The sequence below is a fragment of the Monodelphis domestica genome, chromosome 3, assembly GCF_027887165.1.
Source record: "Monodelphis domestica isolate mMonDom1 chromosome 3, mMonDom1.pri, whole genome shotgun sequence".
In the NCBI taxonomy this organism is placed as follows: domain Eukaryota; kingdom Metazoa; phylum Chordata; class Mammalia; order Didelphimorphia; family Didelphidae; genus Monodelphis; species Monodelphis domestica.
Window position 1 is genome coordinate 405230412 of NC_077229.1, and position 25464 is coordinate 405255875.

General features: G+C 37.5%; 2 long non-coding RNA genes across 3 annotated transcripts in view; one reads left to right on the forward strand and one right to left on the reverse strand.

The window, feature by feature from the left end:
* Positions 1–1561: 1561 nt before the first annotated feature.
* LOC103102528 (uncharacterized) overlaps positions 1562–25464 on the forward strand; it is a 56548-nt gene continuing 32645 nt past the window's right edge. The window contains exons 1-2 of the long non-coding RNA XR_001628570.2: positions 1562–1912; positions 19205–19304. This is a non-coding gene — a long non-coding RNA (uncharacterized LOC103102528). The remainder of the gene's footprint in view (positions 1913–19204; positions 19305–25464) is intronic.
* Positions 16070–24765, reverse strand: LOC107651711 (uncharacterized). 2 transcript variants are annotated; one of them, XR_008917820.1, is made up of 4 exons: positions 24238–24765; positions 22974–23012; positions 18073–18192; positions 16070–16321 (listed from the first exon to the last, which is right to left on the reverse strand). It is a non-coding gene; the product is annotated as an uncharacterized LOC107651711 (long non-coding RNA). The 2 variants fall into 2 exon arrangements; XR_008917821.1 differs by lacking the exons at positions 22974–23012; positions 24238–24765 and adding an exon at positions 19670–19834.

Consider the following 25464-nt stretch of genomic DNA (forward strand, 5'->3'; position numbering starts at 1 on the left):
GATATAAAAAAAGGAAAAATACAAAAATGGCTGCCTCCTCACCCTTGATTTGGAGACTTATTCTAAAATGTTATTTCTAATACCAAAAGGGGGAAAATACATTGACCTCCTTTCTCAGTCACCAGAATATAACCATTCTGTTAATGAAAGTCACGCCTTCAAATTAAATATAATTCATGTATATTTATATACATTATCATTACTAACCTTATCCTCATTCTTTTTCACAGAATTCATAGAGAAACAGTTCTAGAACAGTCCAGTCTCCGTTTAGAATGAATATTCTGTGAACTAGTAAGGAAAGCTGAGAGAACTGTTTTGCTATTATTGTTGTTGTTGTTAGTTTGCATATTTCTATGGCACTTTAAGTTTTTCAAAATGATTTCACATCTATCATCTTATTTGATTCTCACAATAACGTTCAGGAACTAGTATAGTGTGGACCACATAAAGAGATTTAACAAATGCTTATTGAAACATATGAATTAAGTTGAATACTGTGATTTAGGTAAATTTTTGTGAACAAGCTATTGTCCTGAAAAGCATAAAGATTTGGGAAGGAATGTAGCAAACCCTTTCTGTATGAAAAATCATTTCATCAGTATAAGTCATAGTATAGGGAATACCAGTAGCTCTCAGAGAATATAATAATAGCCTTTGGGGGATTAATAGAATCAGACATATGATCATCTTGATTCTCTCTGTATTTTACCTCCTGATCAAGGGGCAATCTGGATAGGGGAAGAAAAATTAAGGCATGCTGACAAGAAAATGAAAGTTAAAGGTAAAGTCAAAGGGGATAATGGGCAAGAGTGGAGAAGACACTGAGCCAAAACCAAAACAAAACAAAACAATGAGATGGGAGAGGAGAGAGACATAGAGGAAGATTCAAGGGAAAGAAATAGAACAGCCAGAATACAGTTGAATAGAGAAAGAGAGCAAACCATCTGATAGCATTTCCCAGGAAATGGAGACCTCAACAAAAAGCAACTCTCAAGGTTCTCATCAGCCTCTGTTTTGCCCACTCCCAGTCCTTAGAAGTGCTTCCCCACTCCATTGCAAAGGTGTTTAATAATCAGTTCTCAAATGAAATAACAGTTCAGCAAAATGTCAGGCTCCCTGCAGAGCTACCACCAATCTGCAGGGAGGATTGAGGGGATGAAGGAGGGGGTAATGGGGGAGAAAAGCCAGGAGGCAAGGGAGGACCGCCAACAGCTTTCAGAATGAATTTTCAGTTGTGGAGCTTGACGCTGATGGAAGGTGAAGGCTGTGGGACCCAACTTAGGGTGGCTGAACCAATCCACACCCCTTCATGTCTTCTCCCCCCCACTTTCATTCTCGGGAGAAGAAGTAGAGAGAGAGAGAGAGAGAGAGAGAGAGAGAGAGAGAGAGAGAGAGAGACACTGCTGGAGGCTGAAAGAAGAGATAAGAGCAGGAATGAGAAGAGAGAGGTAGTTAGAGAATAGGCAGACAGACAGCATAGCAGAAGTCTTAGAAGATGGAGAAGTAGGGGACTTTTACCTGCAGCAGCTTGACCGTATATCTGTGGTCCCTGTGGGGCTTTGTATAGGTGTGAGCTTGAATAATGTGGAGATGCAATCAACTATGTGTGTAAGAAAGAATATGTGAAAAGGGAAGGAATGTGTGTGTGTGTGTGTGTGTGTGTGTGTGTGTGTGTGTGTGTGTGTGTGTGTGTGTGTGTGTGAGAGAGAGAGAGAGAGAGGTCTGAGAGAGCATATTTGTGTGACAGGGAGACAGATGTAAAAAAATTCCTAGAAACTGTGGCTGGGTCTGCAGGAGCCACATTAGCACTGCTCTGACAGGACGAGTTATTAAATGTTCCCTCGTTTGGTGACAGCATCATACTTTGACGTGGATCTCTGCTTGCCTGCCAACGTGTCCCTGCAGTAAGGTGTGTGGGGGGGGGAGGCAGAGGGGGGAAAGGAAAGATTTACTTTTTTAAGGGAAGTCTCATTCTTTGGAGAGGTGGCTGGCTTTTCTTTACTAAGTCTGACTCTCCTTTGAAAAAGAACACCCATAAAGACAAAAGGGCTCCTTTACAGGGTCAAGTTCATTCAAATCACCACTGGTCAGTAGAATTCTCTAGGCAGATGATTGCCTTTCATATAGGTGACACCTGTGAAACAGGCTAAGCCCTATGTTTTTAATTGAATCTGTGGTAGTAGGGTTAGGCTCTAGAGACCAAGCCCCTCTGTGTTACAGAAATGCACATTTGTGTTATGTGTGATATAGCAATGTACGTCATCTACCTGGAGTTAGGTGTCATGTTTTTGTTAGGGCTAGGGTCAGGCTAGAGCTTCTGGCCAAGGCTAGAGATTCGTATATGGCCAGTCAAGTTTAAAAGGTCAGTCTATGGCTGGAATTAGGAATTAAAAGTATGGACCACATTAACTTAAACTTTAATTGTTTTTTTTTTTTTAAGAATAAACTGTGTACAGACTATTTGGCCAGGTTGAATTCTCCAAACACTTGGTTAGGGAGCTACAATTTTGGACCCCTAGGGCGTGGTGCAGTGGGCAGAGTGATGAATCTGAAGTAAGAGGATCTTGGTTGGAATCCCAGTACTGTCATCTTCAAGTTATAAATCTATGATCCTATAATTTACATTTTGCCCCCATGGATCTGAATCATCTGGCATATATACATAATAACAAAAATAAAATAATGTAGGATAACACATTTCTGAGGTAGAGAAGGGTGTTGTTGATGGGGAAAGTTACACAACAAACTCATGGACCAGAGAAAGCTAACATGAATCTTGTACTCATGAGCATGACCCCATTTAGCCTCTTTGGGTAAGGTCTGAATATAGATTGAGCTGGAGTTAGGGATTAGGAAGTTTTATGAGTAACAAACTCAGGAGTCATTGAGAAGTCATGAATGAATGAATGAATAAATGAATGGGGAAAAATAGAGGGAGACAGACAGAGACAGAAAGATGGAGAAAGAGAAGATAGAAAGGGAGAGCCAGAATCAGAACTAGAGAGACAGAGAGAAGATGGAGAAGGAAAAGGAAAGAGAGAGACTGTGAGACCCAGGGAGACATAGAGAGATAGAGAAGCAGAGACAGAGACAGAAACAGAAAGAGAGATATTATGTCAGGCCAAAGACTATGTTAAATTCTGATGATACAAATGCAATAAAAAAGTAAGACAGCTCCTTTTCTTAAGAAGATCACACATACACAAAATATATAAGGGAATGAAGACCAAGATTTAGTGTGGGAATTCATAGAGTTCATGAGTGGAGACATAAGGCATTTTATCAACTACCTTTTCTTAGGAATTTCAGGGTGGATTTGAACACTGTTACACATAACTAGAAATCGAATGGGGAATAAGGGGGTGAATATGTTATCAACAATGTTCATCACTGGATGAAGATGTCTGGAGAGCAACCAACAGTGTGAATATCAGCCTAAGTCTGGGCTAGATATGGAGAGGTCTCACCTATCAGAAAATAAAGGTGGCAGATAGAGTGTCTTTTTGGACTTAAAGGCAGAACAGATGAGACAAAGGATGGAGATGGTCAGAGACAATTTATTTCTACTACCATATTGGAAAAAAAAAAACAAATAAAGCAAACAATATCAGTACCATTCACTTGGAGACACAATTCTAAACTAAAGTGAAATTCACTCATTCAATATTTAATGATCTCAAGCACTATGTGGCAAAATAGTGTTTTATTTGCTGTATTAGTATTTCATTTCTTCCCAGGATGAAGAAGGGGATTGAGTGTTCGGTTTTTAAAAGGAGTTAAAATATTTATTTTGGTCTAAATAAGCCTTCCACAGGGTTGTAACCTTAGCTTGTGAAAACAAATAGGAAATTGTGAGTCCTTGTCAACACATTTCTTTAGGGTAATTGGTTTGTGTGATGATAAGAACTTGAAAGCAAGCTCCTCCCAGATAATCTGCAAATTGGATAATCCTCTATGGACTGTATCCTAGGGCAACTCTCACTCAGCCTGGCCTCTCACAGCCTCAGAGTAGGCTGTAATAAACCAGCAAGGATCTGACTTCCCAAACTTGAAGAACAGCTAGAATAAAAAGGTGCTACTCAGGAAAATATTGTATTTAAAGTATTGGTTGCCTGGATAGTTCCAAGTTAACTCCTAGGAAACATCACCAACTCACTGCCAGATCTTTGAATCTGGTGAATGTAAAAATATACCAAACAGGAGATGAGTATGAACAATTTCCCAAATATTGAAATGTATTCAGTGCTCAACACAAATGCCTCCACCTCTTTCAGATCTCTTCATTCCATTCCAGCTCATAGTGAACATTCTCTTCTGTAAATTAATAGTATTAGTTTTTCATAACCATCCTTTGATATCTCTTATCTCATGTCTTCTTTCTTCATATAACTTTTCATGAGTACGTTTTTTTTTCCCATTTCATACTAGATTATAAACACTTGATGACAGGTTTGAAAATGTTTATTGAATACCATGAGGCCAATCCTTTACTTGTGACCTTTCCTAGCAATTAACAAGTGTTTGTTGATTAATTGATCCTATCCTCTTTCCCCCTAGAGTTTTGCCTCTCCCCCTCCCTTTTATTATGTTCTATTTCTCTGTCTTTGTCTTTGTCTTTCTCTGTCTCTGTCTCTCTTTTCATTACTTCTATGAGTTTGCAAACATGCTAACAACTCACCTGTCATTAGAAAACCCTTACTTAACTTCATTCTATTATCCTGCATTTCCTGTCTTCCTTGCCAAACCTGAAAAAAATAGCAACAACACAGTTCTCAGAGACTGGTTTCTTATCACTTCTGCTCTCTTTGTAATTTGTTTTCAGATCTCACTATCCAGTCATATAGGTTTGCAGCCCTAGAGAGTCATCCTTTCTCACCTCCCATATGTAATTTGCTACAAGTCTTGTTGATTCCATCTCATCAGCATTTCTCATATGTTCTCCTCATTCACTCTTCATCTGCTACAATCACTCTAATTCAGTTCCATATCACTTCTCACCCAGACAATTGTAAGAGCCTTTTAATGTGTGTCTCTTCATCCATTCTTTCCCCCTCTCTAATCCATCCAACACATAGCGGCCAAATTGATATTCTTAAGACACAGGTCTGACCACATCACACCCATGTTGCAGAAGGTCTAGCTGCTTCCCATTGTCATTAAAATAAAACACAAATATCTTTGCTTCACATTTAGGGCTCTTTACAATCAGGCTCCAATTTGTCATACATGGCTGACAACATATTACTCCCTTTATATATGCTGGGTACCATCCAAAATGTCCTGATTGCTGTTCCTTCTATTGGACATTATTTCATGACATTTCACATCATTTCAATTAATTTCCTTTATTTGCCTCTTCATTTCTGCCCTTTGGATCACTTAGATCTCTTTCGGATTCAACCTAAATATTACCTCTATGTATTTCCCCAATTTTTATAGTTGTCTCCCTCACTTTGTTCTGATTTTGTATAAATCCAATATTTATTTACCTGTGAATGGGTTACACTCCTCAGCCTAAGAGTTTCTAATACGAATTCCTTCAGGGTATAAATTTTTTCACCTGTGTGTTTGTATTTCTCACCTGTCTGGCACATGAGTGATCTAGGTAAGTTAAGATACTTTAGGAAGGAAGGAAGAAAGGAAGAAATAAAGTTATAAAATATTTAAGTATTTACGCCAAACATATGCTAAGGATTGGGAATGCAAATAGAAAATCAAGTCCTTGTTTTCAAGGAATTCCCATTCTAATGGGGCAACAGAGCATATACAGAAAGTTTCAGTTACGAATCAAATGGAAAAGTCCCTTGGGCCTTAAGATGAAGCAGCAAGGTAGATGGTAATATCTATTCTTTAATGTGATTTCCCCTGATGAAATATATTGTACACCATTCACAAGGATCCTGTGCCTATCTTTCTGGTGATAGTTGGTCGTATTAATTACTGTGATGATGAGAAAGTTGTTCCCTTTCTCCAAAATGATATCTCACTTTATGATGGCTCTTGAGGCTGACCTTAAAACAAATCTGGTGCTTTGAAAGATGCTACTGTTTTCAAGGCTTTTCAATTTAAGGTATTGGGCTGCTTCTTTCAGAGTCTGAAGTGAGATGATGACTAATATGGTGGTCATGGCGGTTTGGCTTGTCTGGCACATGCAGCTTCCTGTCTCTTCCTTAGGGTGCCTTGTATCTCCTCTATGAAAGAGTTATTTGGTAGTTGGTTGGAATGACTGGCCTCCTTTTCACAGAATCCACTTTACCAGATGATGGCCAGGAGGTCTTTATCAGATCCAGGTTTTTCTGCCATAAATTTGAGAACTGAACATCTAAAATTTCAAAATAATAGGCCAGAAAGTTGAGTACTTATGGACATAAACTAAATACTTTCATGTTAACAATAGTATAATACAAAGGGATTCAATGTACTGCCTGCCTTTAAGGGCAATAAGGTGACACAGTAGAAAGGGAACCAGACTGGAGTCAGTAAGATAGGAGATCAAATGCAGCATCAGATATTACTGGTTGTGTGACTTGGACAAATCACTTCATTTCTGCCTCAGTTTTCTAATTTATAAAATAGGATTAATATTATAAACTGCCTCCATTTTTGTTGTGAAGATCAAAAAGGGCTTAGCACAGTGCTTGGCACATAGTAAACACTATATAAACATCTTATTACTACTACTACTATTACTGCCTATCATCCTAAATGCCTTTTGTGACTAAACTCTTCAAGGAGGCTATCTACAATCAGTCTCCTACTTCTTTTCTTCTCATTTTCTTCTTTGCTCTTTGCTGCTAAATTAATCATTCACCTGAAACTGCTTTCTCTAAAATTATTAGTGGTTTCTTAATCAAATCTACTGTCCTTCCTCTCCATACCCATCATTCTTAGTCTTTAGAAGCCTTTGAAATTATTGATTACCCTCTTTTTGATACTTCCTTCTGTCCCTCAGTGTTTATGTTTCCTCATCCCAGAAAAGTCCCTCAAATGATGGCTTCCTTCTTTATTGGTAAATTCCTCTTGAAGTCTACATTTTGGAAAAAAAGGTTAAGCCAGTGAATTATCAATGTTCTCCTGGTCCTTATTCTGACTTCCAGAGTACTTTGAAAACATTCCTTCTATGTAGCTACCTTCATCCTCCCCTTTTTAAATATGTGTTATTTGCTTGACTTCAGAAATCAGAACTTGACCAAATCAAATCTCTTCTTTTGATTAATATCAAAAATGTCATTTTTGTAATGGAGGTAGTAGGATTTAAATATAGGATGTTAGATGAATATCATCTATCTTGTCTGATTCTTCCACTTAAATATAAGGAAGGAAAAGCCCAGAGATTGAAAATGAATTGTTTAGGGGTGTACAAGCTGTTTAAAGGAAGGATTCATCCCTCAATATATATATACTAAACTCAATGAAATAATAGGAAAGGGAAGAGAATGAGCATTTATATAGTTCTAAATATTAGCCAGATATGATACTATGCACTTTTAGAAATATCTCATTTAGGGGGCAGCTGGCTAGCTCAGTAGATTGAGAGCCAGGCCCATAGATGGGAGGTTGTGGGTTCAAATTTGACCTCAGACACTTCCTAGCTGTGTGACCCTGGGCAAGTCACTTGACCCCCATTGCCTAGCCCTTGCCACTCTTCTGCCTTAGAATCAATACACAATATTGATTCTAAGATAGAAGGTAAGGATTTCAAGAAAGAAATATCTCATTTAATTCTCATAATAACCTAGCTGGACAGGTGCTACTTTTATTCCCATTTTACAGTTGAAGAAACTGAGACAGTTAGCATTAAATGACTTTCCCAGAGCCATACAACTAGTATGTGAGATGAAATTTGAATTCAGGTCTTCCTGACTCCAGGCTCAATGTTCTGTTCACTGTACTACCTGCTTCTTCAAAGGGATTCATGCATTTCAGAATGTGATATGAAGGGGAAGAAGATATGCAGGAAAGCCCAGGTAAACTACTTCTTCAGGTTTGTGCAGTGCCTTCCATTACTTCTTTCTCCTTCTCTTCCAAAGTTAAGGAACTTCTGAATTCATTACAAACCACTCTAGTATTTTTGCCAAGAAAATCCAAAATGGGACAACAAATGCATGACACCCTTTGTTCTGACACAGCCAGCGAATGTGTCTTTTGGAGTGACACTCTACAAAGGCAGCAAGCCTGGAGACTCAGCTCCGGTGAAGGCTTCCTTGTTCCTCGATCTGCCTCCCTCCTGTGGTTCCTTCCTGTTACCTGGGAAAGGATCTAGACAACTCGCCCAATTTCTGGACTTTCTGCCGGATCTGATCTGAAAAGTAGCCATTCTTGAGGACCTCCGAGGAGGCTGCCTGTTCACGAGAGGAAGCTTGATAGTTAAAGTTTCCCATGGGGAGGAAGAAGCTCGGCTCCTTGTAATCTGGTCTGAGATCCTGACATTGTCATTCACCTCCAGCCACGTCCCAGTGGCGAGGAGGAAACAGTCCCTGCACATCCCCCTTCTGTATCGCTTCTTGAGTTACAATATTTCACCCACGTCTACCTTGTTATCATCTCTGTTGTCAGTTGTACCAACAGCTGAATGAGGAGCCCAAAGCACACCCTCTCTAACTGGGAGTTCAAAGTAGGAAAACTGCTGGCTTTGCAGTTAAAAAACTGAGTTTGACACTAGATGTTTTGAGTTATTAGCTGTGTGACCTTGGACAAGTCATATCTCTGGACCGCAGGCTAGTTCATCTGTAAAATGACATGGTTGGGCTAAATGATCTTTAAGGAACTTCCAGCTTTAAAGTTCTATGTAGTTTCACATATTCTTCAGCTAATTACATTAACTAGAGATCCTTTGTAGGAGATTTGATAAAAGAAAAGGACTGCATAGGAAATTAGGGAAGGCAGGAACAAGCATTTATTAAGTGCCTACTATGTGCTGGATACACTGCTAAGCATTTTATAAGTATTATTTCATTTGACCCTCACAACAATCCTGGAAGAGAGGTGCTATTATTATCAATCTTTTACATTTGAGGAAACTGAGGCAAAAGGCACTTTAGTGACTTGTTTAGGGTCACATGGGGAGTAAGTGTCTGAGACAAGATTTGAAGTCAGGTCAGGCCGACCATTCTATCCATTGGACTACCTGGTAGCATTGTATTTTGTTCCAAGATCAACCTGTGAATAATTGTTTTAAGTTCTAAAAATTACTCAATAATCATGCACTAAAACTCCAATATGTGACAGGTACTCTGCAAGGTGATTTCTTATTTTCAAATCTGTAAAATGCTCTGGTCTTCCTCATAGGGTTGATGTGGTAATCTAGGTGAATATTATCTTTTAGATACTCAGCATTTTACAAATATATTTTCTTAAATTCTATATTTCACACCTTGTTGGTAGTCCCTTATTATTTAAAGATACTTAGCCTGCATCTTTCATCACTGTCCTCATCTATCCCATCATCACTGTTAACAAGCCCTTAGAGACTTAATGGCACAAGATATTGTGCCAGGTGATGACAAGAAGAAATTTTTTAAGCTTCTTCTGGCCTTAAATAACACACTTCAATGTAGACACTTATTTTACAAATGGATATATAGTAGACTGAGGAATCAAGCCAGAGAGAATGAGTCATTTGTCTAAAGTCAAACAGAAGGAGAATTAATCCTAGATGCCTCAATCACCTAACTCTTCCCCCCATGATCTTTCAACAATAGAACATGGCCATTTTCTTTATTAATTTTACCTCTCTTTCTTCTTTCATCCTAATAAGATATAGAATTTAGGTGTTTAACAAATACTAGTGGAAAGAACAGTATTGATCTTCTCAATGGATAGGGAAGGGGTGGTAGGCATATAGAATTTGGAATTGCAAATGGTTTAGAAAATAAACCTTAAAAATAATTAAAATAAACACAAAAGCATAATATTTCTCCCTCATCTATATAATAGTTTGTAAAGTGCTTTCTCTACCTTCTTTTGTTTGTTCCTCATAATAATCTTATGAGGTAGGTAGTGGGGCCATTATTATCTGTGACTTTAAAGATAGGAAAAAATGTAGTCAGAGAATTTAAATGACTTGGTCAAGTTCAAACTTCTAGTTAGATTCAAAAGGAGAACTCAGACCCACATCTATATGATTCCCTGCCTCTAGCATCCCAGACTCTGCATTGAAAGAGAAGACAGATCCATCTAGTCCAACCAAGGCCCTCAAAAAAGTGCCTTCAGCAATATAATCAGCCAGTAGTCACCCAGGCTCTATCTGAAGATCCCAAGTAAGGAGAAATATCCTCCTTTTGGCCGGTTCTAATTGTTAATTTTTTTGTTTTCTTTTAACTGGAGTTAAATCTTGCACCTTATGACTTTCCACAATTGTTTTTTAATCTGCCCTCTAGGGCCAAGTCTAACAAGTCTAATCCCTTTTGGATCTGACAGCTCTTCAAATCCTTATAGACAGCTATCAGGGCTCTTTCCATTTCACAGGACTCCCTCCCATGGCATAGTAGAGATGATGAATATTGATACTTGATTAAAATCATATTAGCAATTGCATTTCTATAGCTTTGCTAAATGAATTTAGGGCTTTTAATACCTCTCATTTGCTCCCCTCACAGACATCCTGTGATGTTCTATGTATGGTGCGCCATTTTACAAATGAAGAAACTAAACTGTAAGAAGCAAACTGATTTGACTCGTCAAATAGATAGCTAGTAGATGCAAGAAGCAAACCATGGGCGCATTGATCTTGTATTACCTCTGTGTGTTCTAACTATAGGGTGGATTCCTTTCAGACATGGACTCTATCATCTGTTTTTCCTCTCTCTCAACATACCTAGCTTGGGACTTTCTAATTAAATACAGTAGAGAGGTTGAAAGGGAGGAGAATTAGAATCTCTACATTTTGGTTTCAGTGCTCACTGATCTTCTTGACCTTGCTTGGGGATATGATAAAGCCCTGCTCCAGTCTGATGGTGAGTAGAATGGGAGAGAGGCAGAGAACCCCGAGTCTAGGGCCCAGCTGGTTTTAGAGAGGTGAAGAAATGTGGTAGTATTCTTTATCGACAATCATAAGCTATGGCTGCTTGCAGTGATCCGGTCACCCTGAATGCTGAATTGGTTATTTCTTCCTGGTAGGAAAGCAATTCAATTAAACAAATATTTATTAAATATTTACTCTTTGTGTATGAAGTACTGACCGAGGCATTGGAAATACATAGACAAACCAAAACTATGACTGATCTCAGTGAGCCTGGATGTATTCTACATTGGGAAGTTGTTAAAACTTAACCTCTATTGTCTTTAGGTTCTACAAATAAACTTTTTGGGTCCTAGATTCCACATCTATAAAATTATCTATTTGGACTATATTAATTCCAAGATTCTTCAGCTGTGAAGCCTCATGCCTTTTTTTTGATCAGCCTTTCCAGTGGTTGGTAGCTCTAACGTCCACTCCCAATCCCTGAGCGGCAGGTTCATCTCCTAAACTCTGGTCCCAGAGAAAAGATGAACTTGGCCTCAGACACAGATTCATCCTGAACCCTTATTACAGAAGCACCTTCTCCCTCAGTCTTGTCTTTTACTTCAACTGCAGGCTGAACTTTAACCCTGAACATAGACATACTCCTAACCTCATTCTCACTCCATAACTAGTCACGTATTGGCTCCCAGTCTGTGACCAAAGATTGGCCCTTCTCCTGTCATGAAGGATTCCTAGGTCTTGATTTAGTCTCCTAAGTGGCCAAATGACCTCTCTCAACTTGGTTGTACCTCCGTCTGAATCTACATCACAGGCTGACCCTTAATTCATTCAACTCTCTTTCTTCAGTAATGAGTAAATCTTTAGTCACTAAAGGCAGCAAGTGAGACTATTTGGAGAGGTCTTATATATGGTGGGGTTTGGGATTGGTGTGGAAGTTAGACAAAGTGTGAGTGATAACTCACTAATCAATCCTAATCAATACCATGTTTATTCCCAATGTAAGCTTTTTCACTCACAGGCTATTTAATGTTCATGTAAGTATAGGATGACCTACATATATACCTTATCCTTTCCCAAAGACCTGACTAAACTCTTATCTCTTCATGAAAGTTGTCTTTAGATATTCTCGAGCTCTTTGCTTTCTCAGACTAGCCTATAACCATTTCATCAGTAGCTCTCAATTTTATTTTAGTTTTTTCCTCATAGCATGCTATTCTTGATGTGAAGTACATTTTAACATTTAGATTGGTAAGAGTGAGGCATCCACATCTATTACCTAGATCTTAGGATTCCTCCAAAGCTCTACCTCAGCCTCTTTCTTTACTTTCCCAGGACTCCTACTGGAGGATAAAAGCTTGGACAAAGTTCCTGACATGACAATAGAGCTAAGGTGAGCAGGCAGAAAACTTGCCTGGGTATAAGGGGATTGATGTTGCAGACTGGATCATGTGACAGCCTCAGAATGTGGGGAGGAGTCTTGAAATACCTTGAAAACTTTGCTGTGCTTTCTGTGGCCATATATACATTTTAATTAATATGTATTTATTTTAAAAATTCTTTTCTTTTTAAATGCTGAGTTCCAAATTCCCTCCTCACCCACCCATCCTCCTACCCACTGAGAAGGCAAACAATATATCAATAATATGTATGAATCATGCAAAAATATTTCCTATTTAATCATATTGAAAAAAAGAAACAAATTGAGAAGATTAAACTTCAATTTACACTCAGAATTCATTGCTTCTCTCTCTGAAGGTAGGTAGCTTTTTTGCATCATGAATCCTTTGTAATTGTTTTGGATCATTGTATTGATCAGAATAGCAAAATCTTTCACAGTTAATCATCATGCCCACACTGTTGCTCCTAAGCCCAATGATCTCTTGGTTCTTTTCACTTCACTTTGCATCAGTTGATATTATTTTATTAAGTTCCATATGACTCTGAGAACCACCACCTCAGAGTCCAAACTGTGAAGCCTATCATACATGTCCTATACTACTCTCTAATTGTTCAGTTTATGGAACTGTCATGTCTCCATCCAGAATGTATGCTTTCTGATGGCAAGGATCATTGCTTCTTGGTGTCCAGATTGCCTAGCACAGGACTGGGCACACAATATGCTCTCAGTCAGTAGTTATTGATTGATGATTTAATAAATACCATTTGAGTTTTGTTACAGTTCCTTCTGTTTCCACTGAGGCAGTCCCATCTCCTAAACTAGCAATGGACATTCTGCACATCTCCCCATGACATTTCATAACATTGGATGTCTGCAACAGCCAATGTTAATTACTTGGATAATTCCAGAGTTAATTAGTCGAGCAGCAGGATTCAAAGGTTTTTTAAAGGCATTCCAGTAACTTTTAGTACCTGAAGGGTTTAAATCTTGGTGTAGGCGGGAGGGAACTCAGGGTGGAACCAGGGAGAGATGGATGGAAAGTAATTAGAAGAGTATTGAGCCCAGTGAGCAAAAGGAAGAAGTGGTTAGAAATTGTGTGTGTATGCATGTGTGCACATATATGCATGTATATAATATGCATATATGTACATACAGACATCTATTTATGTCAATATGTACAAAGATATGTCATATAGCTGCTATGACAAGGAATGATTTATAATTATATAAGTAATTTTTTCTGTTTAACTGAAACTCATGACATTAAGCATCCATAATTCTTTGAATTCTGTATAGAAAAAACATTTAATGTTGCATGAGTTTTATTGTCCACTTAGTGAAAAACGGAATGGTAATGAACATTATTCTCATCCTCACCATCATCATGATGAGTATCAGTTATTGTACTGTAGATCTGCATGCAAAGCAATGAATCCATTAATCAATCAGTTATTAGCATGTATTAGGGCCACTATATATGAGGTTCTAAGGAAATGAGTACAAAGAATGAAATAATCCCAATGTTCAAAGACCTAATATTCAAATAGTGCAACCACAAGTACATATCAACATATATAAAGTATAAGTAAAAAGTTAATGAATAATATATATGTATATATAAAAATATTTAAGTAAAAGATAGTTTGGGAGGAGGTACATTAGTATTGGGGAGGACTCAGATAAGCTGGAGGGAGCACATTTTTGGTTTGGGGAGTTCCAATATAAAGGCACAGAAATGGGAGATAGTTTTGCATGTGAGGAAATGAGAGAAACTCAGTTTGGCTGAATTACAGGGTATGGGAGAGGAAGTAATGTATTAAAAAGTAATGAATAAAAATGTGTAAAAAGAAGAATCAGGACCAGATTGCAAAGGACTTTATAGCTAAACATAGATATTTATATTTTATCCCAGAAGCAATTAGAGGTAATAGAGGTTTGTAGGGCTGATAATTGATAGTAAAGCCTATCATTTCTCCTTTGTGTCTTGTGGGAAGGGAAATCCTCCCCCCTCCCCCAATTATGTTGCTTTGTTTTGATGTATTAAATCAGCAAACTTTGATGTAATCAATCAGCATTCACTATTGAGATGTGCAGGGATAGACAGGCCCTCAGAGAAAGGAAGTTGAAACCAAAGATATGGGAAACTGAGCCCCCTGGGCAGTGCCAGGCAAATTAAGGAACCATGATTGGTTCCTGAGATGTGACATAGGAGAGCTAGTGGGTGGAGAAAACTGCTCAAAAAGGTGAGATCATGGCTCTGGGTCAGCACACTTATGCTCTTCTGGCTGAAGCCTGCAACTTGAAAGGAACCCCTGTTGCTGGTGAACTTCAATCCATCAAACAGCACATAGGGTATTGAGCTAAGCAACTCTTTACCTCTTTCCTACATTTTCCGCTCTTTACTATCACTACTTTAATTAAATTGTTAAATCTACTAATAGTCTCATTATTTTTAAACTATTACAGTCTCTAACTTTTATCAAAATCCCTGATACATAGTAGGCACTTAATAATATTTATTGATTGTCCTAGATCACTTTGGGGGTCTCATTTTCACCTTTGGTTTTCCTTCATTTTCTTCTGTGTGAATCTGTAAAAAGACAAGAAGTCCCTTCTACTATCAGTGAAGCTTCATGTAATAGCAGCTAAGACATATCTAAGAAAAAATAAACCAGTCAATTCTACAAATATCTATGAAGTACCTTTTATTTGCAAGATATTATGCTAGATGGGGGGGGGGGGGGATGCCAAGGCAAAAAGAAAAGTCTTTGCCCTGAAGATGTTTGATTTCTATACAGGATACATACTTAACAGGGTCCACTAAGATAATCATAATATCACTTGAAAAAATAGTATAACATAGATATTGTTAATTCGCAGTTTTCTAAGTTAATAAGCAGCCATTAGGGATGCATTTCTATTTGGCTTGGTATCATTGCTATTGACTTCTGATACAAATATGTCATATATGTGACCATGTTAGATAATATGTTCTCTAATCTTGCTTCTCATCTTTATTTTGAGTCAGTACCAAAGTAATACCTTTTATATTCTGAACTCTAAGCCAGATTCTAAGGGTCAGTGACTATGCTTTCCTTTTTTAGGAGACAAATACAAAATTTTAATTAGATGTCTATCTCTTTAAATAAAAAGATATCAACAGTTCAGCCACATAACTTGTTATATGTCCCTCTTCATGACCTATTTTTTTGTGTGAAACCAAGTGAGAGAAAATGGAGAAATGATGTAGACTATAATAACAAGGTGCTGATGGATACTAATGATATTAAGGAGGATGAGTCTAGTAGACACCTCCCAAAGGCTCATCACTTTTAGTTTCCTGCTTCTAGTTTGCTTTGATTTCTAAATCAAATAACCAAATGTGTTCTTTCAATCAATCAATAACACTTTGATGCCTACTATACACCAGGTACTTTGTTAGGAATAGGAGATACAAGTATAATCAATAAAATAATCTCTACTGGAGAAGCTAGGTGGTTTACTGGATGAGAAGTTAAGCATGGAAATGGAAATTCCTGGGTTCAAATCTAACTTTAGATTCTTCTTAGCTATGTGACCCTGGGCAAGTTGCTTAATCCCAATTGCCCTTATTGCTCTTCAGCCTTAGGACCAATTCTTAGCATCACTTTTAAGGTAGAAAGAAAGACTTAATTTTAAAAGAATTTTTAATTTTAATTCCTGGCAAGAAATTTATGATTTAATGGGAAAGACAATAAGAACAAGGACACATATAAGTATATAGAGAATACATGAAAATTAAATAAATACAAACAAATGCAAGATACCTTGAGAAGGAGGGAATTGGAACTTGGGGATTAGAAAAGACTCCACATAGAAGTTGGTTCTTGCTGTGTCTTGAAAGAAGATAGGAAATCTTCGTGGAGGAATTAAAGAGAGAGTATGTTCCATGGATAGAGAACAACCCTTGCAAAGTCCTGGAAAGCAGAAATTGAATCTTGTGTGTGAGGAACAGTGAGAAGTCTTGTTTGGTTGTATTGCAAAAGAAAACAATGGCCAAAACATGTGGAAAAATGGATTCAGACAAAATTGTGAAGAATTTTAACAGAGGAGTTTTGATTTGATTCTAGAAGGAATAGAAAGCCATTATGGTTTATTGAGTAGAAGAATGACACAGTCAAATAAATCTACATTTAAGGAAAATCACTTTAGCGATAGTGTGAAGGATGAACTGAATTGGAGAGAAATGAGGCAGAGAGATCAATTAGGAAGCCAATGCAATAATCTAGGTACAAAATGACGAGGGTCTGATATCAGGTGGGAGCTTTGTGAGTAGAGACAAGGGGTCAGAGACATCAAGATTAACCTAGAATTGTTCATAAAACAAGTAAATACACTCTGAATCAAACATGTACAAATTAAGTCCACTGATTTTACTGCATGGGCTTTGTGACAGCTATTTAGCCTCTCATTAGCTGTATTTCCCATGCTCAGGACAGCAAAGGCACCTACAAGTGTGTTAAATGAAAGATAAAATCATTTTATTTGTCAATAATACTCCAGATATATTCCAGGCTGCTGGAAATTGGAGTCAGTGCCTGGCACATAATGGGCATTTTATATCTGTTTATTGACAATTATTGGATTACTAGATTGTTAATATGAATGTATCAGGTACTGTACATTATTCCCTACCCACAGATATTCCCTGCTTCTGTTTTAGTTGCCTGTCTAATTCTGGACATAAGGATGGAGGTCCATTTTAGTGGGTGAAATAGCAGCCTCAGGATGGAAGCTATTTGAGGCAAAGAATGACTGAACATGCAAGTTATATTTTAATTAAAATTATTTTTATAGAATCATAGATCCACAGTGAACTTCAAGTTGTATCAAAATTCACATGGGTAGGGGGCAGCTGAGTAGCTCAGTGGATTGAGAGCTAGGCCAAGAGATGGGAGGTCCTGGGTTCAAATCTGGCCTCAGACACTTCCCAGCTGTGTGACCCTGGGCAAGTCACTTGACCCCTATTGCCTAGCCCTTACCACTCTTCTGCCTTGGAGCCAATACATAGTATTGACTCCAAGACGGAAGGTAAGGGTTTAAAAAAAAAAAATTCACATGGGTAGTAAGTTATAAAATCAGGATTTGAATTCAGTTCCATTCAATCTAAAACCAATACTCTTTTCTCTTATATCAGACTGTCTTTTGTTAGACTTTATAAGGCACTGTGCAAAGCACTTGACATCAAATTCAAATAAATCTGTGTTCAAGGAACATATAGTTTATTTTCTTCCTTACTCTAACTCAAACAGGTACCCTATAGCCTTTTCTTTACATTCATAGCCAGTGTTTGGTGTTGGAAAGGGCTCAACAACAGACTAATTTCTCAGAAGATACTGGGTCATGGATTAAGCCTCCCTCTGGCAAATATCTCTTTCTTGACCTTGCCTCACAAGAAATAAAGCTCTCCTCAAAAGGCAGCCATAGTATGCATAAAGAAAATGCAACACTAGGACTTTATCCTGCTCTAGACCTCGGATCTTTTCTGCTGGTTTCAGAACCTCAGGTCCTGTATTTGTATTGATCTTTCAAGATCAAGATTCCTTATTTTAATAAGCTCTTAGCTTTTGGTTGGAACTCTACTCAGTGACTATGGATTTCCTTCAGGGAAAACATTACTTTTGGAATTAATTTATTGCCCTAATGGGAAGTGTAGATATGTCATTACCTTTAAGCCTTGGGTATTCCTTTTCAATTCAGCTGTGAACTAGTTTTCATTCAATTCCTACTGGATTATCAGTTCTGCTGGGAAGACAATCATTTAAAGTCCACTCTAGGAATTTTATATCTGAAATAATGAATGAAGTCATAATTATGGAATTTGCTTTACACATAGAATTATTTCTGTGAAAAGTGATTATTCTGTGAATGATATTCTTCCTGACCATTCTGATTCAATTTTGGCTTTGCTATAAGCAACCCTTGGTTGTGGTTGATGGATATTAGGTTTAATAAAGAAGGTTTTCTCCTTAATCACTTAACCCACAGTGACTTTCCTCTGCTCTAAACTCTTAAATACCCTTCATAACTATTAGATTTCATGATTTTGATTACATACTACCTTGTTTTGTATTTATTTATGGAACAACCCCATTCATAGTAATATTCTCCCCAAATAGTTTATAAATTTCAGAATTTTAAATTCAATTAAATGGACAATTATTAAGTGTCCACAGAATGTCAGACACTGTACTAAGTGATCAAGATACAGATAAGAAAATGAAAGATTATCCCTACCCTCAACGAGCTTATAATCTAATAGAGAAAGACAACATATAAAAGGAAGCTAAAAAGTGGGAGGGGGCACCAGGGAATATCTTGAGAGAGGGCATGATGGTCTGTGGAGTTGAACCCAAGAAGAGTTATTAATGAAAAGTGGAGACTTAGCTGGAAGTTCTGAAAGTTTCTGAACAAAGTTTATGAATTCTATGAATAAAACCTTTAGAAGAGTTTAGTGCTCCACTCTCTAGCTCTCCAATCAGAGGAGGGAAGCCACTGGGGAACTGATAAGGTATTAAGTATCAAAAGCAAAACAAAACAACAACACCAAGTCCATCAACATAATGATGATATTTCAGATGATTAACCTATCCAGGGTGGGGCATCATGTGTGTTCCTTGGAGTCTAAACTAATCAAATCTGCAGATGGATGACACCCTTTCCCACCCTTTTATTTGTATTGCCAGTATCCAGCACAATAACTGGGTTTTAAAAAGTACTCAACAAATAACTGATGAATGAAGAAATGAATAAGAAAGAATTCTGACTTCCTTTTGTTCATTCTCTTCCCTACTTTCTAGAAGTTGAGACTATTCTGAGACTGAGCCTTGTTGGTTGAATATGTGGTGATAGACTGCTGTTTTTTTTCTCCTAAGATACTACTTATGCTCTGGAAGAGAGGTAGGAAAACCCTTTATTTGTTATTAATGGTGTTTGGGGAATACGAAGAAACACTTTTGAAAACAAAGAATTCTCAGTTAACCAGAACATAATTAAATTGAACCACCAATGAACTATTTCCCCTTTCTACAGCCTACTCTAAGCAGAAGGAAAATAACAACACTCATAAAAGGAATTTAAAGGAGAGAAAGTGGCACCAGCATGAACTTACAAGCAATATCTTGGGTCAGATCACTTTCTGTTCTACCCCCCAAATATTCTACACAGCCATCTCCTATCTCAGGAAATGAGATGGCAAAAGTGATTTTCATTAACACAGAAAACAGAGAACATACACATCCTTTTAAAATTGAAATGCCTCAGACCTGAGGGACTTAAACCCAGACAGTGATGATTTGAGAGTCTCCCAGCTTCATAAAGTACAATGTCCTGAAGAGGAGAATAAAACCCTGAGGAGGTAATGCAGGGACATAGATTATGAGATAAGCATATTATGCCATGCTACAATAAAACCTCAATTAACCTTTTCAATTAACCAGATTCCATTTTTTCTTTACTCAGCTTTTAGGAGAATGATCAAATGATAACCAAAATGAGGGAAAAAAATTTTTTTTTAAATCTCCCATGATTTACTTATCCTAAGTATATATAAAACTTTAAGTGCTACAGAATTGTTATTATTATCATTTACCCCATCACCATTTGTTTGGCATTTAGCAAATGTTACCCTACATTTTACTCATTCATTTGTCATCCATGTGTTTTAGCTAATTCCTTTCTAATATGCTGACATTTTCTTAAGGACAGAGGGCACAAACATCTTGCTATCTTTGATAATGTACATGTGATTCCTGGATCAAAGTAGATGCTAAAATCCTTAAAAATATTGACTGGATGATTAATAACTGTTTAGTGCTGAGGGCCAATAGAAGCGTGGGTCTAGTGTATAGAGTATTACATTTGCAGCCAGGAAAACAGGTTCAGATCTTTCTCTGGCTTTTGCTAGCTGGCTCACCTTGAACAATTCGCCAACCTCTCTGGGCCTCATTTTTCACATGAGAATACAAGTGGGGTGGGCTCATTAACCTTTAAAGTCCACTCCAGCTCTAAGTCTGTGATCCTGTGATGTCTGTTCATAGCATGGAGATGGTCTTAGTTTCTTGAAGGGCCAAACCAAGATAGATCAAATTTGAGTATGGATCCATGAGTAGATTGCATATTTACTATTCAAATGTTAGTCTCTCTGATTGCTGATAGCACCAAATGGACATCCCATGGTTGATAGGGTCTTTGCTACAGAAATTCATTAAAGTAGTCCTTTTACTCAAGTACAAAGGGTCTACAACTTATTTTTGACTGATTATGCTCGTGTTATTGAATTCACAGGTAGTCTGAAAATTTGAAGTATCACCATGAAATTTTTGAATGTAAGCATTTTCAAAAGCAACCATTTGTTTGCTGAATCTATTTCTTTTCAGCTTGTTTTTGTGAATAGACAGAATCAATTACAAAAAAAAAAATACCCCAAAAACAGTTCATTGAAAAAAAAGGAAATGATCTGCAATAGGTAGCAAGGACAGGGATTTGAATTCTAGTTCAGAGGTGCCAAGTTCACATTGCCTATCTAGTTCATTGTATCATTTCACCTTTTCAAACACGACGTAGAAACATCTCAATGACTGGTTACTTCCTGTATAGTCTAGGGAGTGAGTTGCTAATGCTTGAAGGCTGGTAAAGGCAAATGGAGACCCAGCTCAGGGTAGTGGTGGATTCTCCTGAGGGTACTGTGGATGGAGGGTAGGACACTGACATCCAGGCGTACCAGAGCAAACTACCTGACCAGGGAGCGTCAACTCAATGTTGGGTATCATGACAAAGAAGTGATTTGAGGGTTGGAGGGGTGTGAGAATGAAAGTGATGGAATTAGGAGCTGAGACACTCTGGGAGATAAATGAGCAGGAGAGATTTATTGATGAAGCATGTGTGGAGCTAAATGCAGAAGTTAAAACAGCAGAAAATGAGGTCCAGGAGAGGAAATTGAGGGAAGAAGCATGTACCAGGAGAGGAGGTGTGGTGCAGGGAATGTGAGATGAGGAAGGCAGTTAATCCTAGCAGGAGAGTCAGAGAACAACCTAATCCTAGCATCAGGGGAAAAAGAAAATAACACCAAGGATTCTACATCTTCCTAAACATTCCCTCTATTGGTATGTGGCCTAGAGGATTGAGATTCTGTTCTAGAATCTTTCATTGACATGTATTTGTTCCATAGAATGATATCTTATATATAGTAGTGAATAAAGCCTGGTCAGTTAGAGGGAAGAAGTGAATAAAAATCTAGCCTCAGATACTTACTAGATGTGCAACTTTAGCAAGTTACTTAACCTCTGCCTCAGTTTCTTCATCTGTAAAATGAGATTTCATTTGTAAAGCCATTTACAAATCTTAAAATTCTATATGAATGTTAGCTGTTATTGTTACTATTGCTACTTATTTAGTTTTTATTATTATCTGCTGAATGAATGCATGGATAAATATCCAGTTTATACAACTTCAGATGGCAGTCCAGGAGCTCAGCAGTTTAGTACTGCACCTGGATTATAGTAGCCATATAATAAGTGTATATTGACTGACGAAATATAATACTTGGTTTCTGTTGACTCTCAGATACTTGAAGAATGTTTTTAGAATACTACGATAATCTTTTCCACTTTAACTTGGCCCAAGCTTTTATTGATTTGTGGGGGACTTCAGAAAGGAACAATGCTGGTAGGAATCTGCTCTTCAACTTTAAGTTATACAGGTTTGCCTGAGACATTTTGAAGTCAAGAGAATTTCCCAGAATCTTTCAGGGTAGGGTCTGAGCCCATAACTTTTTGACTGTGAAGTTGTATCTATCCATATTGTTACATTGGCCCTTCTATATGACCTTTAATTTAGATATAATTTTATGTATTTTATTATTAGTAGTATTAGTATTATTCATAGGTATATACCTTTATCTCCATGTTATAAAGGAGGAAATTGAAGCTGAGAGAACTTAACAATTTACCAAAGTTCACTTAGATACCTCAAGGATACATGGTTTGGTCAGTCTTGGTAATACTGCCACTAAGGGATTGTATAGCAATATCTATACCATTTAATAGCTGAAAATCCATAGCAACTATGGGCAAAAACTCATCATCCTGTAGCCTGCTTCACGATGAGCCTTTACCAATTTACTAGACCTCAGGTAATAGCCATACAGTTAATGAGTCATCAGGCATGTCTTTGAAACTTTTGTGGCTTGGTAGGCATGATCTATCAGAATTCTCTGCTTCCATAACCTTTAAAAATCCTGGGACACTTCCATGCCATGCTGAGATATCAGAGATTGACTTTAGTAAGGGTTATGCTATTGATTGCTTTCAACTAGGACTAGATCCAAGGCATCTTGACTGGTAGCCTGATACCCTGCTAATTGCATCCTCAGTCCTTTGGCGGCTCATCTCATTGCACCAGACAAGGACAAGTTCCCTTGGGGGTATTCCAGGGCGGCAAGGGAGTATCAACAATGAAGAACTAGATATTCCTGTCTTGCCAATGGATTATAGAAGATGAATGGTACCATAACTCCCTTTGCATCCTTCACACATCAAATTTGAGAAATAATACTAAGGAATTACTCACTGGACTTGGAAGGGAGATCAGGACACTATAGTGCTTGCACTGTTAAAAACCAAAAGGAACAAAATGGCCTTAATATAAGACATAGAAAGAGAAGTCAAACTAAAACAATATAGTGAATTTGACTTTTATATACAGTAAGCAACCTAGTGCTGGGTAGGAAGTATCCCTGAGGGTCAGGGAGGGGAGGGAATTGTTGCTATCATTTCAGCAGTGTCATACTCTATATTAGGGTTTTCTTGGAAAAAGATACTAGAGTGATTTTTCATTTCCTTCTACAGTTTACTTTACAGATGAAGAAACTGAGACAAACAGGGTTAAGGGACTTGCCCAGGGTAAAGACTATTATGTATATGAGGTCAGATTTGAAATCTGGTCTTCCTGACTCCAGGATCAGTCCTTTATCTACTGTTCCACCTATTTGCCTAGTGAAGGGAGAAGAAAGAAGAAAAGGGAGACTGGAGTCACTAAAAACAAATCCCCTAACTTCAGAGTTTGACCATGGGCAGGAAGACAATGACATTGTTATCTATGGAATTCAATACCACAGGCATAGGGATTTATTTCTTGGTTTGTTTCTTTTTATTTTCTCTAGTATAGTGAGAGACCGATAGTGAACTCCTTGGCAAAGGAGTTTCAAAGACCTGTTTCCAAGCCATCTGAAGGGACTTCAGTCATGATTCATCCATAGGCATGAATATTTATATTTGTCCCCACGCACATATGACTTAGATTTGGGAGGGACTTTAGAAACCGACCCATAAATGAAATGAGTCTACAAAGTCACAATAAGTTGTCATCTAGTCATAATTTGAAAACTTATAATAAGGGACAACTCAGTCTCTTCCATCCTTTGATAGACTATTCCAATTTCATACAATTTCAGTTATTATGAAGCTTCTATTACATATGTAACACCCATTGAGGGGACATTCATCCAAGTCACAGTGACATTGAGAGGATGAGTTCAAAGAGCAACTACTATTTTCAGGGTTTTAGGGCTAATGTTGAAGTTGTCAATCCTCTGAAGTACTAGCCCATGAACTCCCACTCGTGTGCTTCCCTTTAACATTCAGCCAGTATTCTTTATATCTTTATTATTTCTTTAGCAAAGGCATGTGCTCAAAGGGCAAAGCAAGAACAGTAATCACAAAGCATTTCCCCCAACACCAAGGACATATAAACATGACCAAAGTACAGGATAGGAGATAAATAGGTACACACATACCTTACAAGTGGCAATGGGGCACAAAGGTGGGGTACTCACATGGCCAAGGGAATTGGCAACTCTGCAAATGAGAAGCATCCAGATCTGCTGGACCAATGGATCATCTGGGATTTGATTCCCCTAAAGATTCAGTATCTCTGATAGATAGGTACGTCTGTTATTGGGGAAGACCAGACAGGTCACTTGGGCTGGTTCTTCAACAGGCTCTGATGCTACTGTATTAGGATAGGCATTTAATGGACAGTGACTGTTGCATGAAACCAAGCAGGCTGTTATATTGCTGGCAGTTTCTACAGGTACTGCCCAGGCAGGTCACTCAGTCCTTATACTCTTCTCAAATAATGATGTTTCTGTTGATTGCTAAGGTTGCTATATAATGGGCTGTTGAATTCTTTTTTTTTTCTATCTATAGCCATTGGCTTGGATGGTTAGTATGGCATTTTCTACAGTGTGAATGTTTTAGAGCTAGAGCTCCTTCAGCTAAGGCAATGGCCCTGAATTTAGAATTGGCAGACATTTCTTCTATTTTGTTCCCTCAGAGCCTAACTGATGAAGTTGTTTGTCATCTCCAACTAATTGGGAAAGGGAAAGCGTGCTATTTAAAAAAAATTTTTTTTTAAATTAAAAATTATTATATACTCGGTAACCACTACCACCACCACCACCAACTACAAAAAATTTAAATAAATGAATGCACTAAAAATTATGTACAAAACCATACTCTATGTTGTTTCCAATTTGTTTAAAAATATGCTAATTATACATGTGTGCTAATATAAACATCCTCTGCTTTGAATTTCCTTTGGATTTACTTTAATATGTAATCATAGTTATAATATTCTTATTCTCTATTTTTCTCTTTCCAGCTCTTCATATATTTCCCTTGCTTTATATTTTTAAATGTCATTTTTAACACCATAATACAATCTATTGCATTCCAATTCCAAATATCACCAGCCCCATGAAGCAAATATAATCCATTTCTCCTAATCTTTGCATTTGTGTTATTTCCAGTTATATTGTCATTTCAAATACAGCTTCCATGAATGTTTTCATATATACACAGCTTTTTAACTCTCTAAATAATGCCCTGATGGCCTAATCCTAGTAATAGGATCCCTAGTTCAAAGAGCTTTGCAACACTTAATATATATTTCATCATGTTTTCTAAAAAACAATTCACATCTGCTCTAATCATTTCTCTACCTTCCTGTCAGCATTAACTTTGATCCACTTAACTTAATCTGGTTCTCAGGTAACATATAT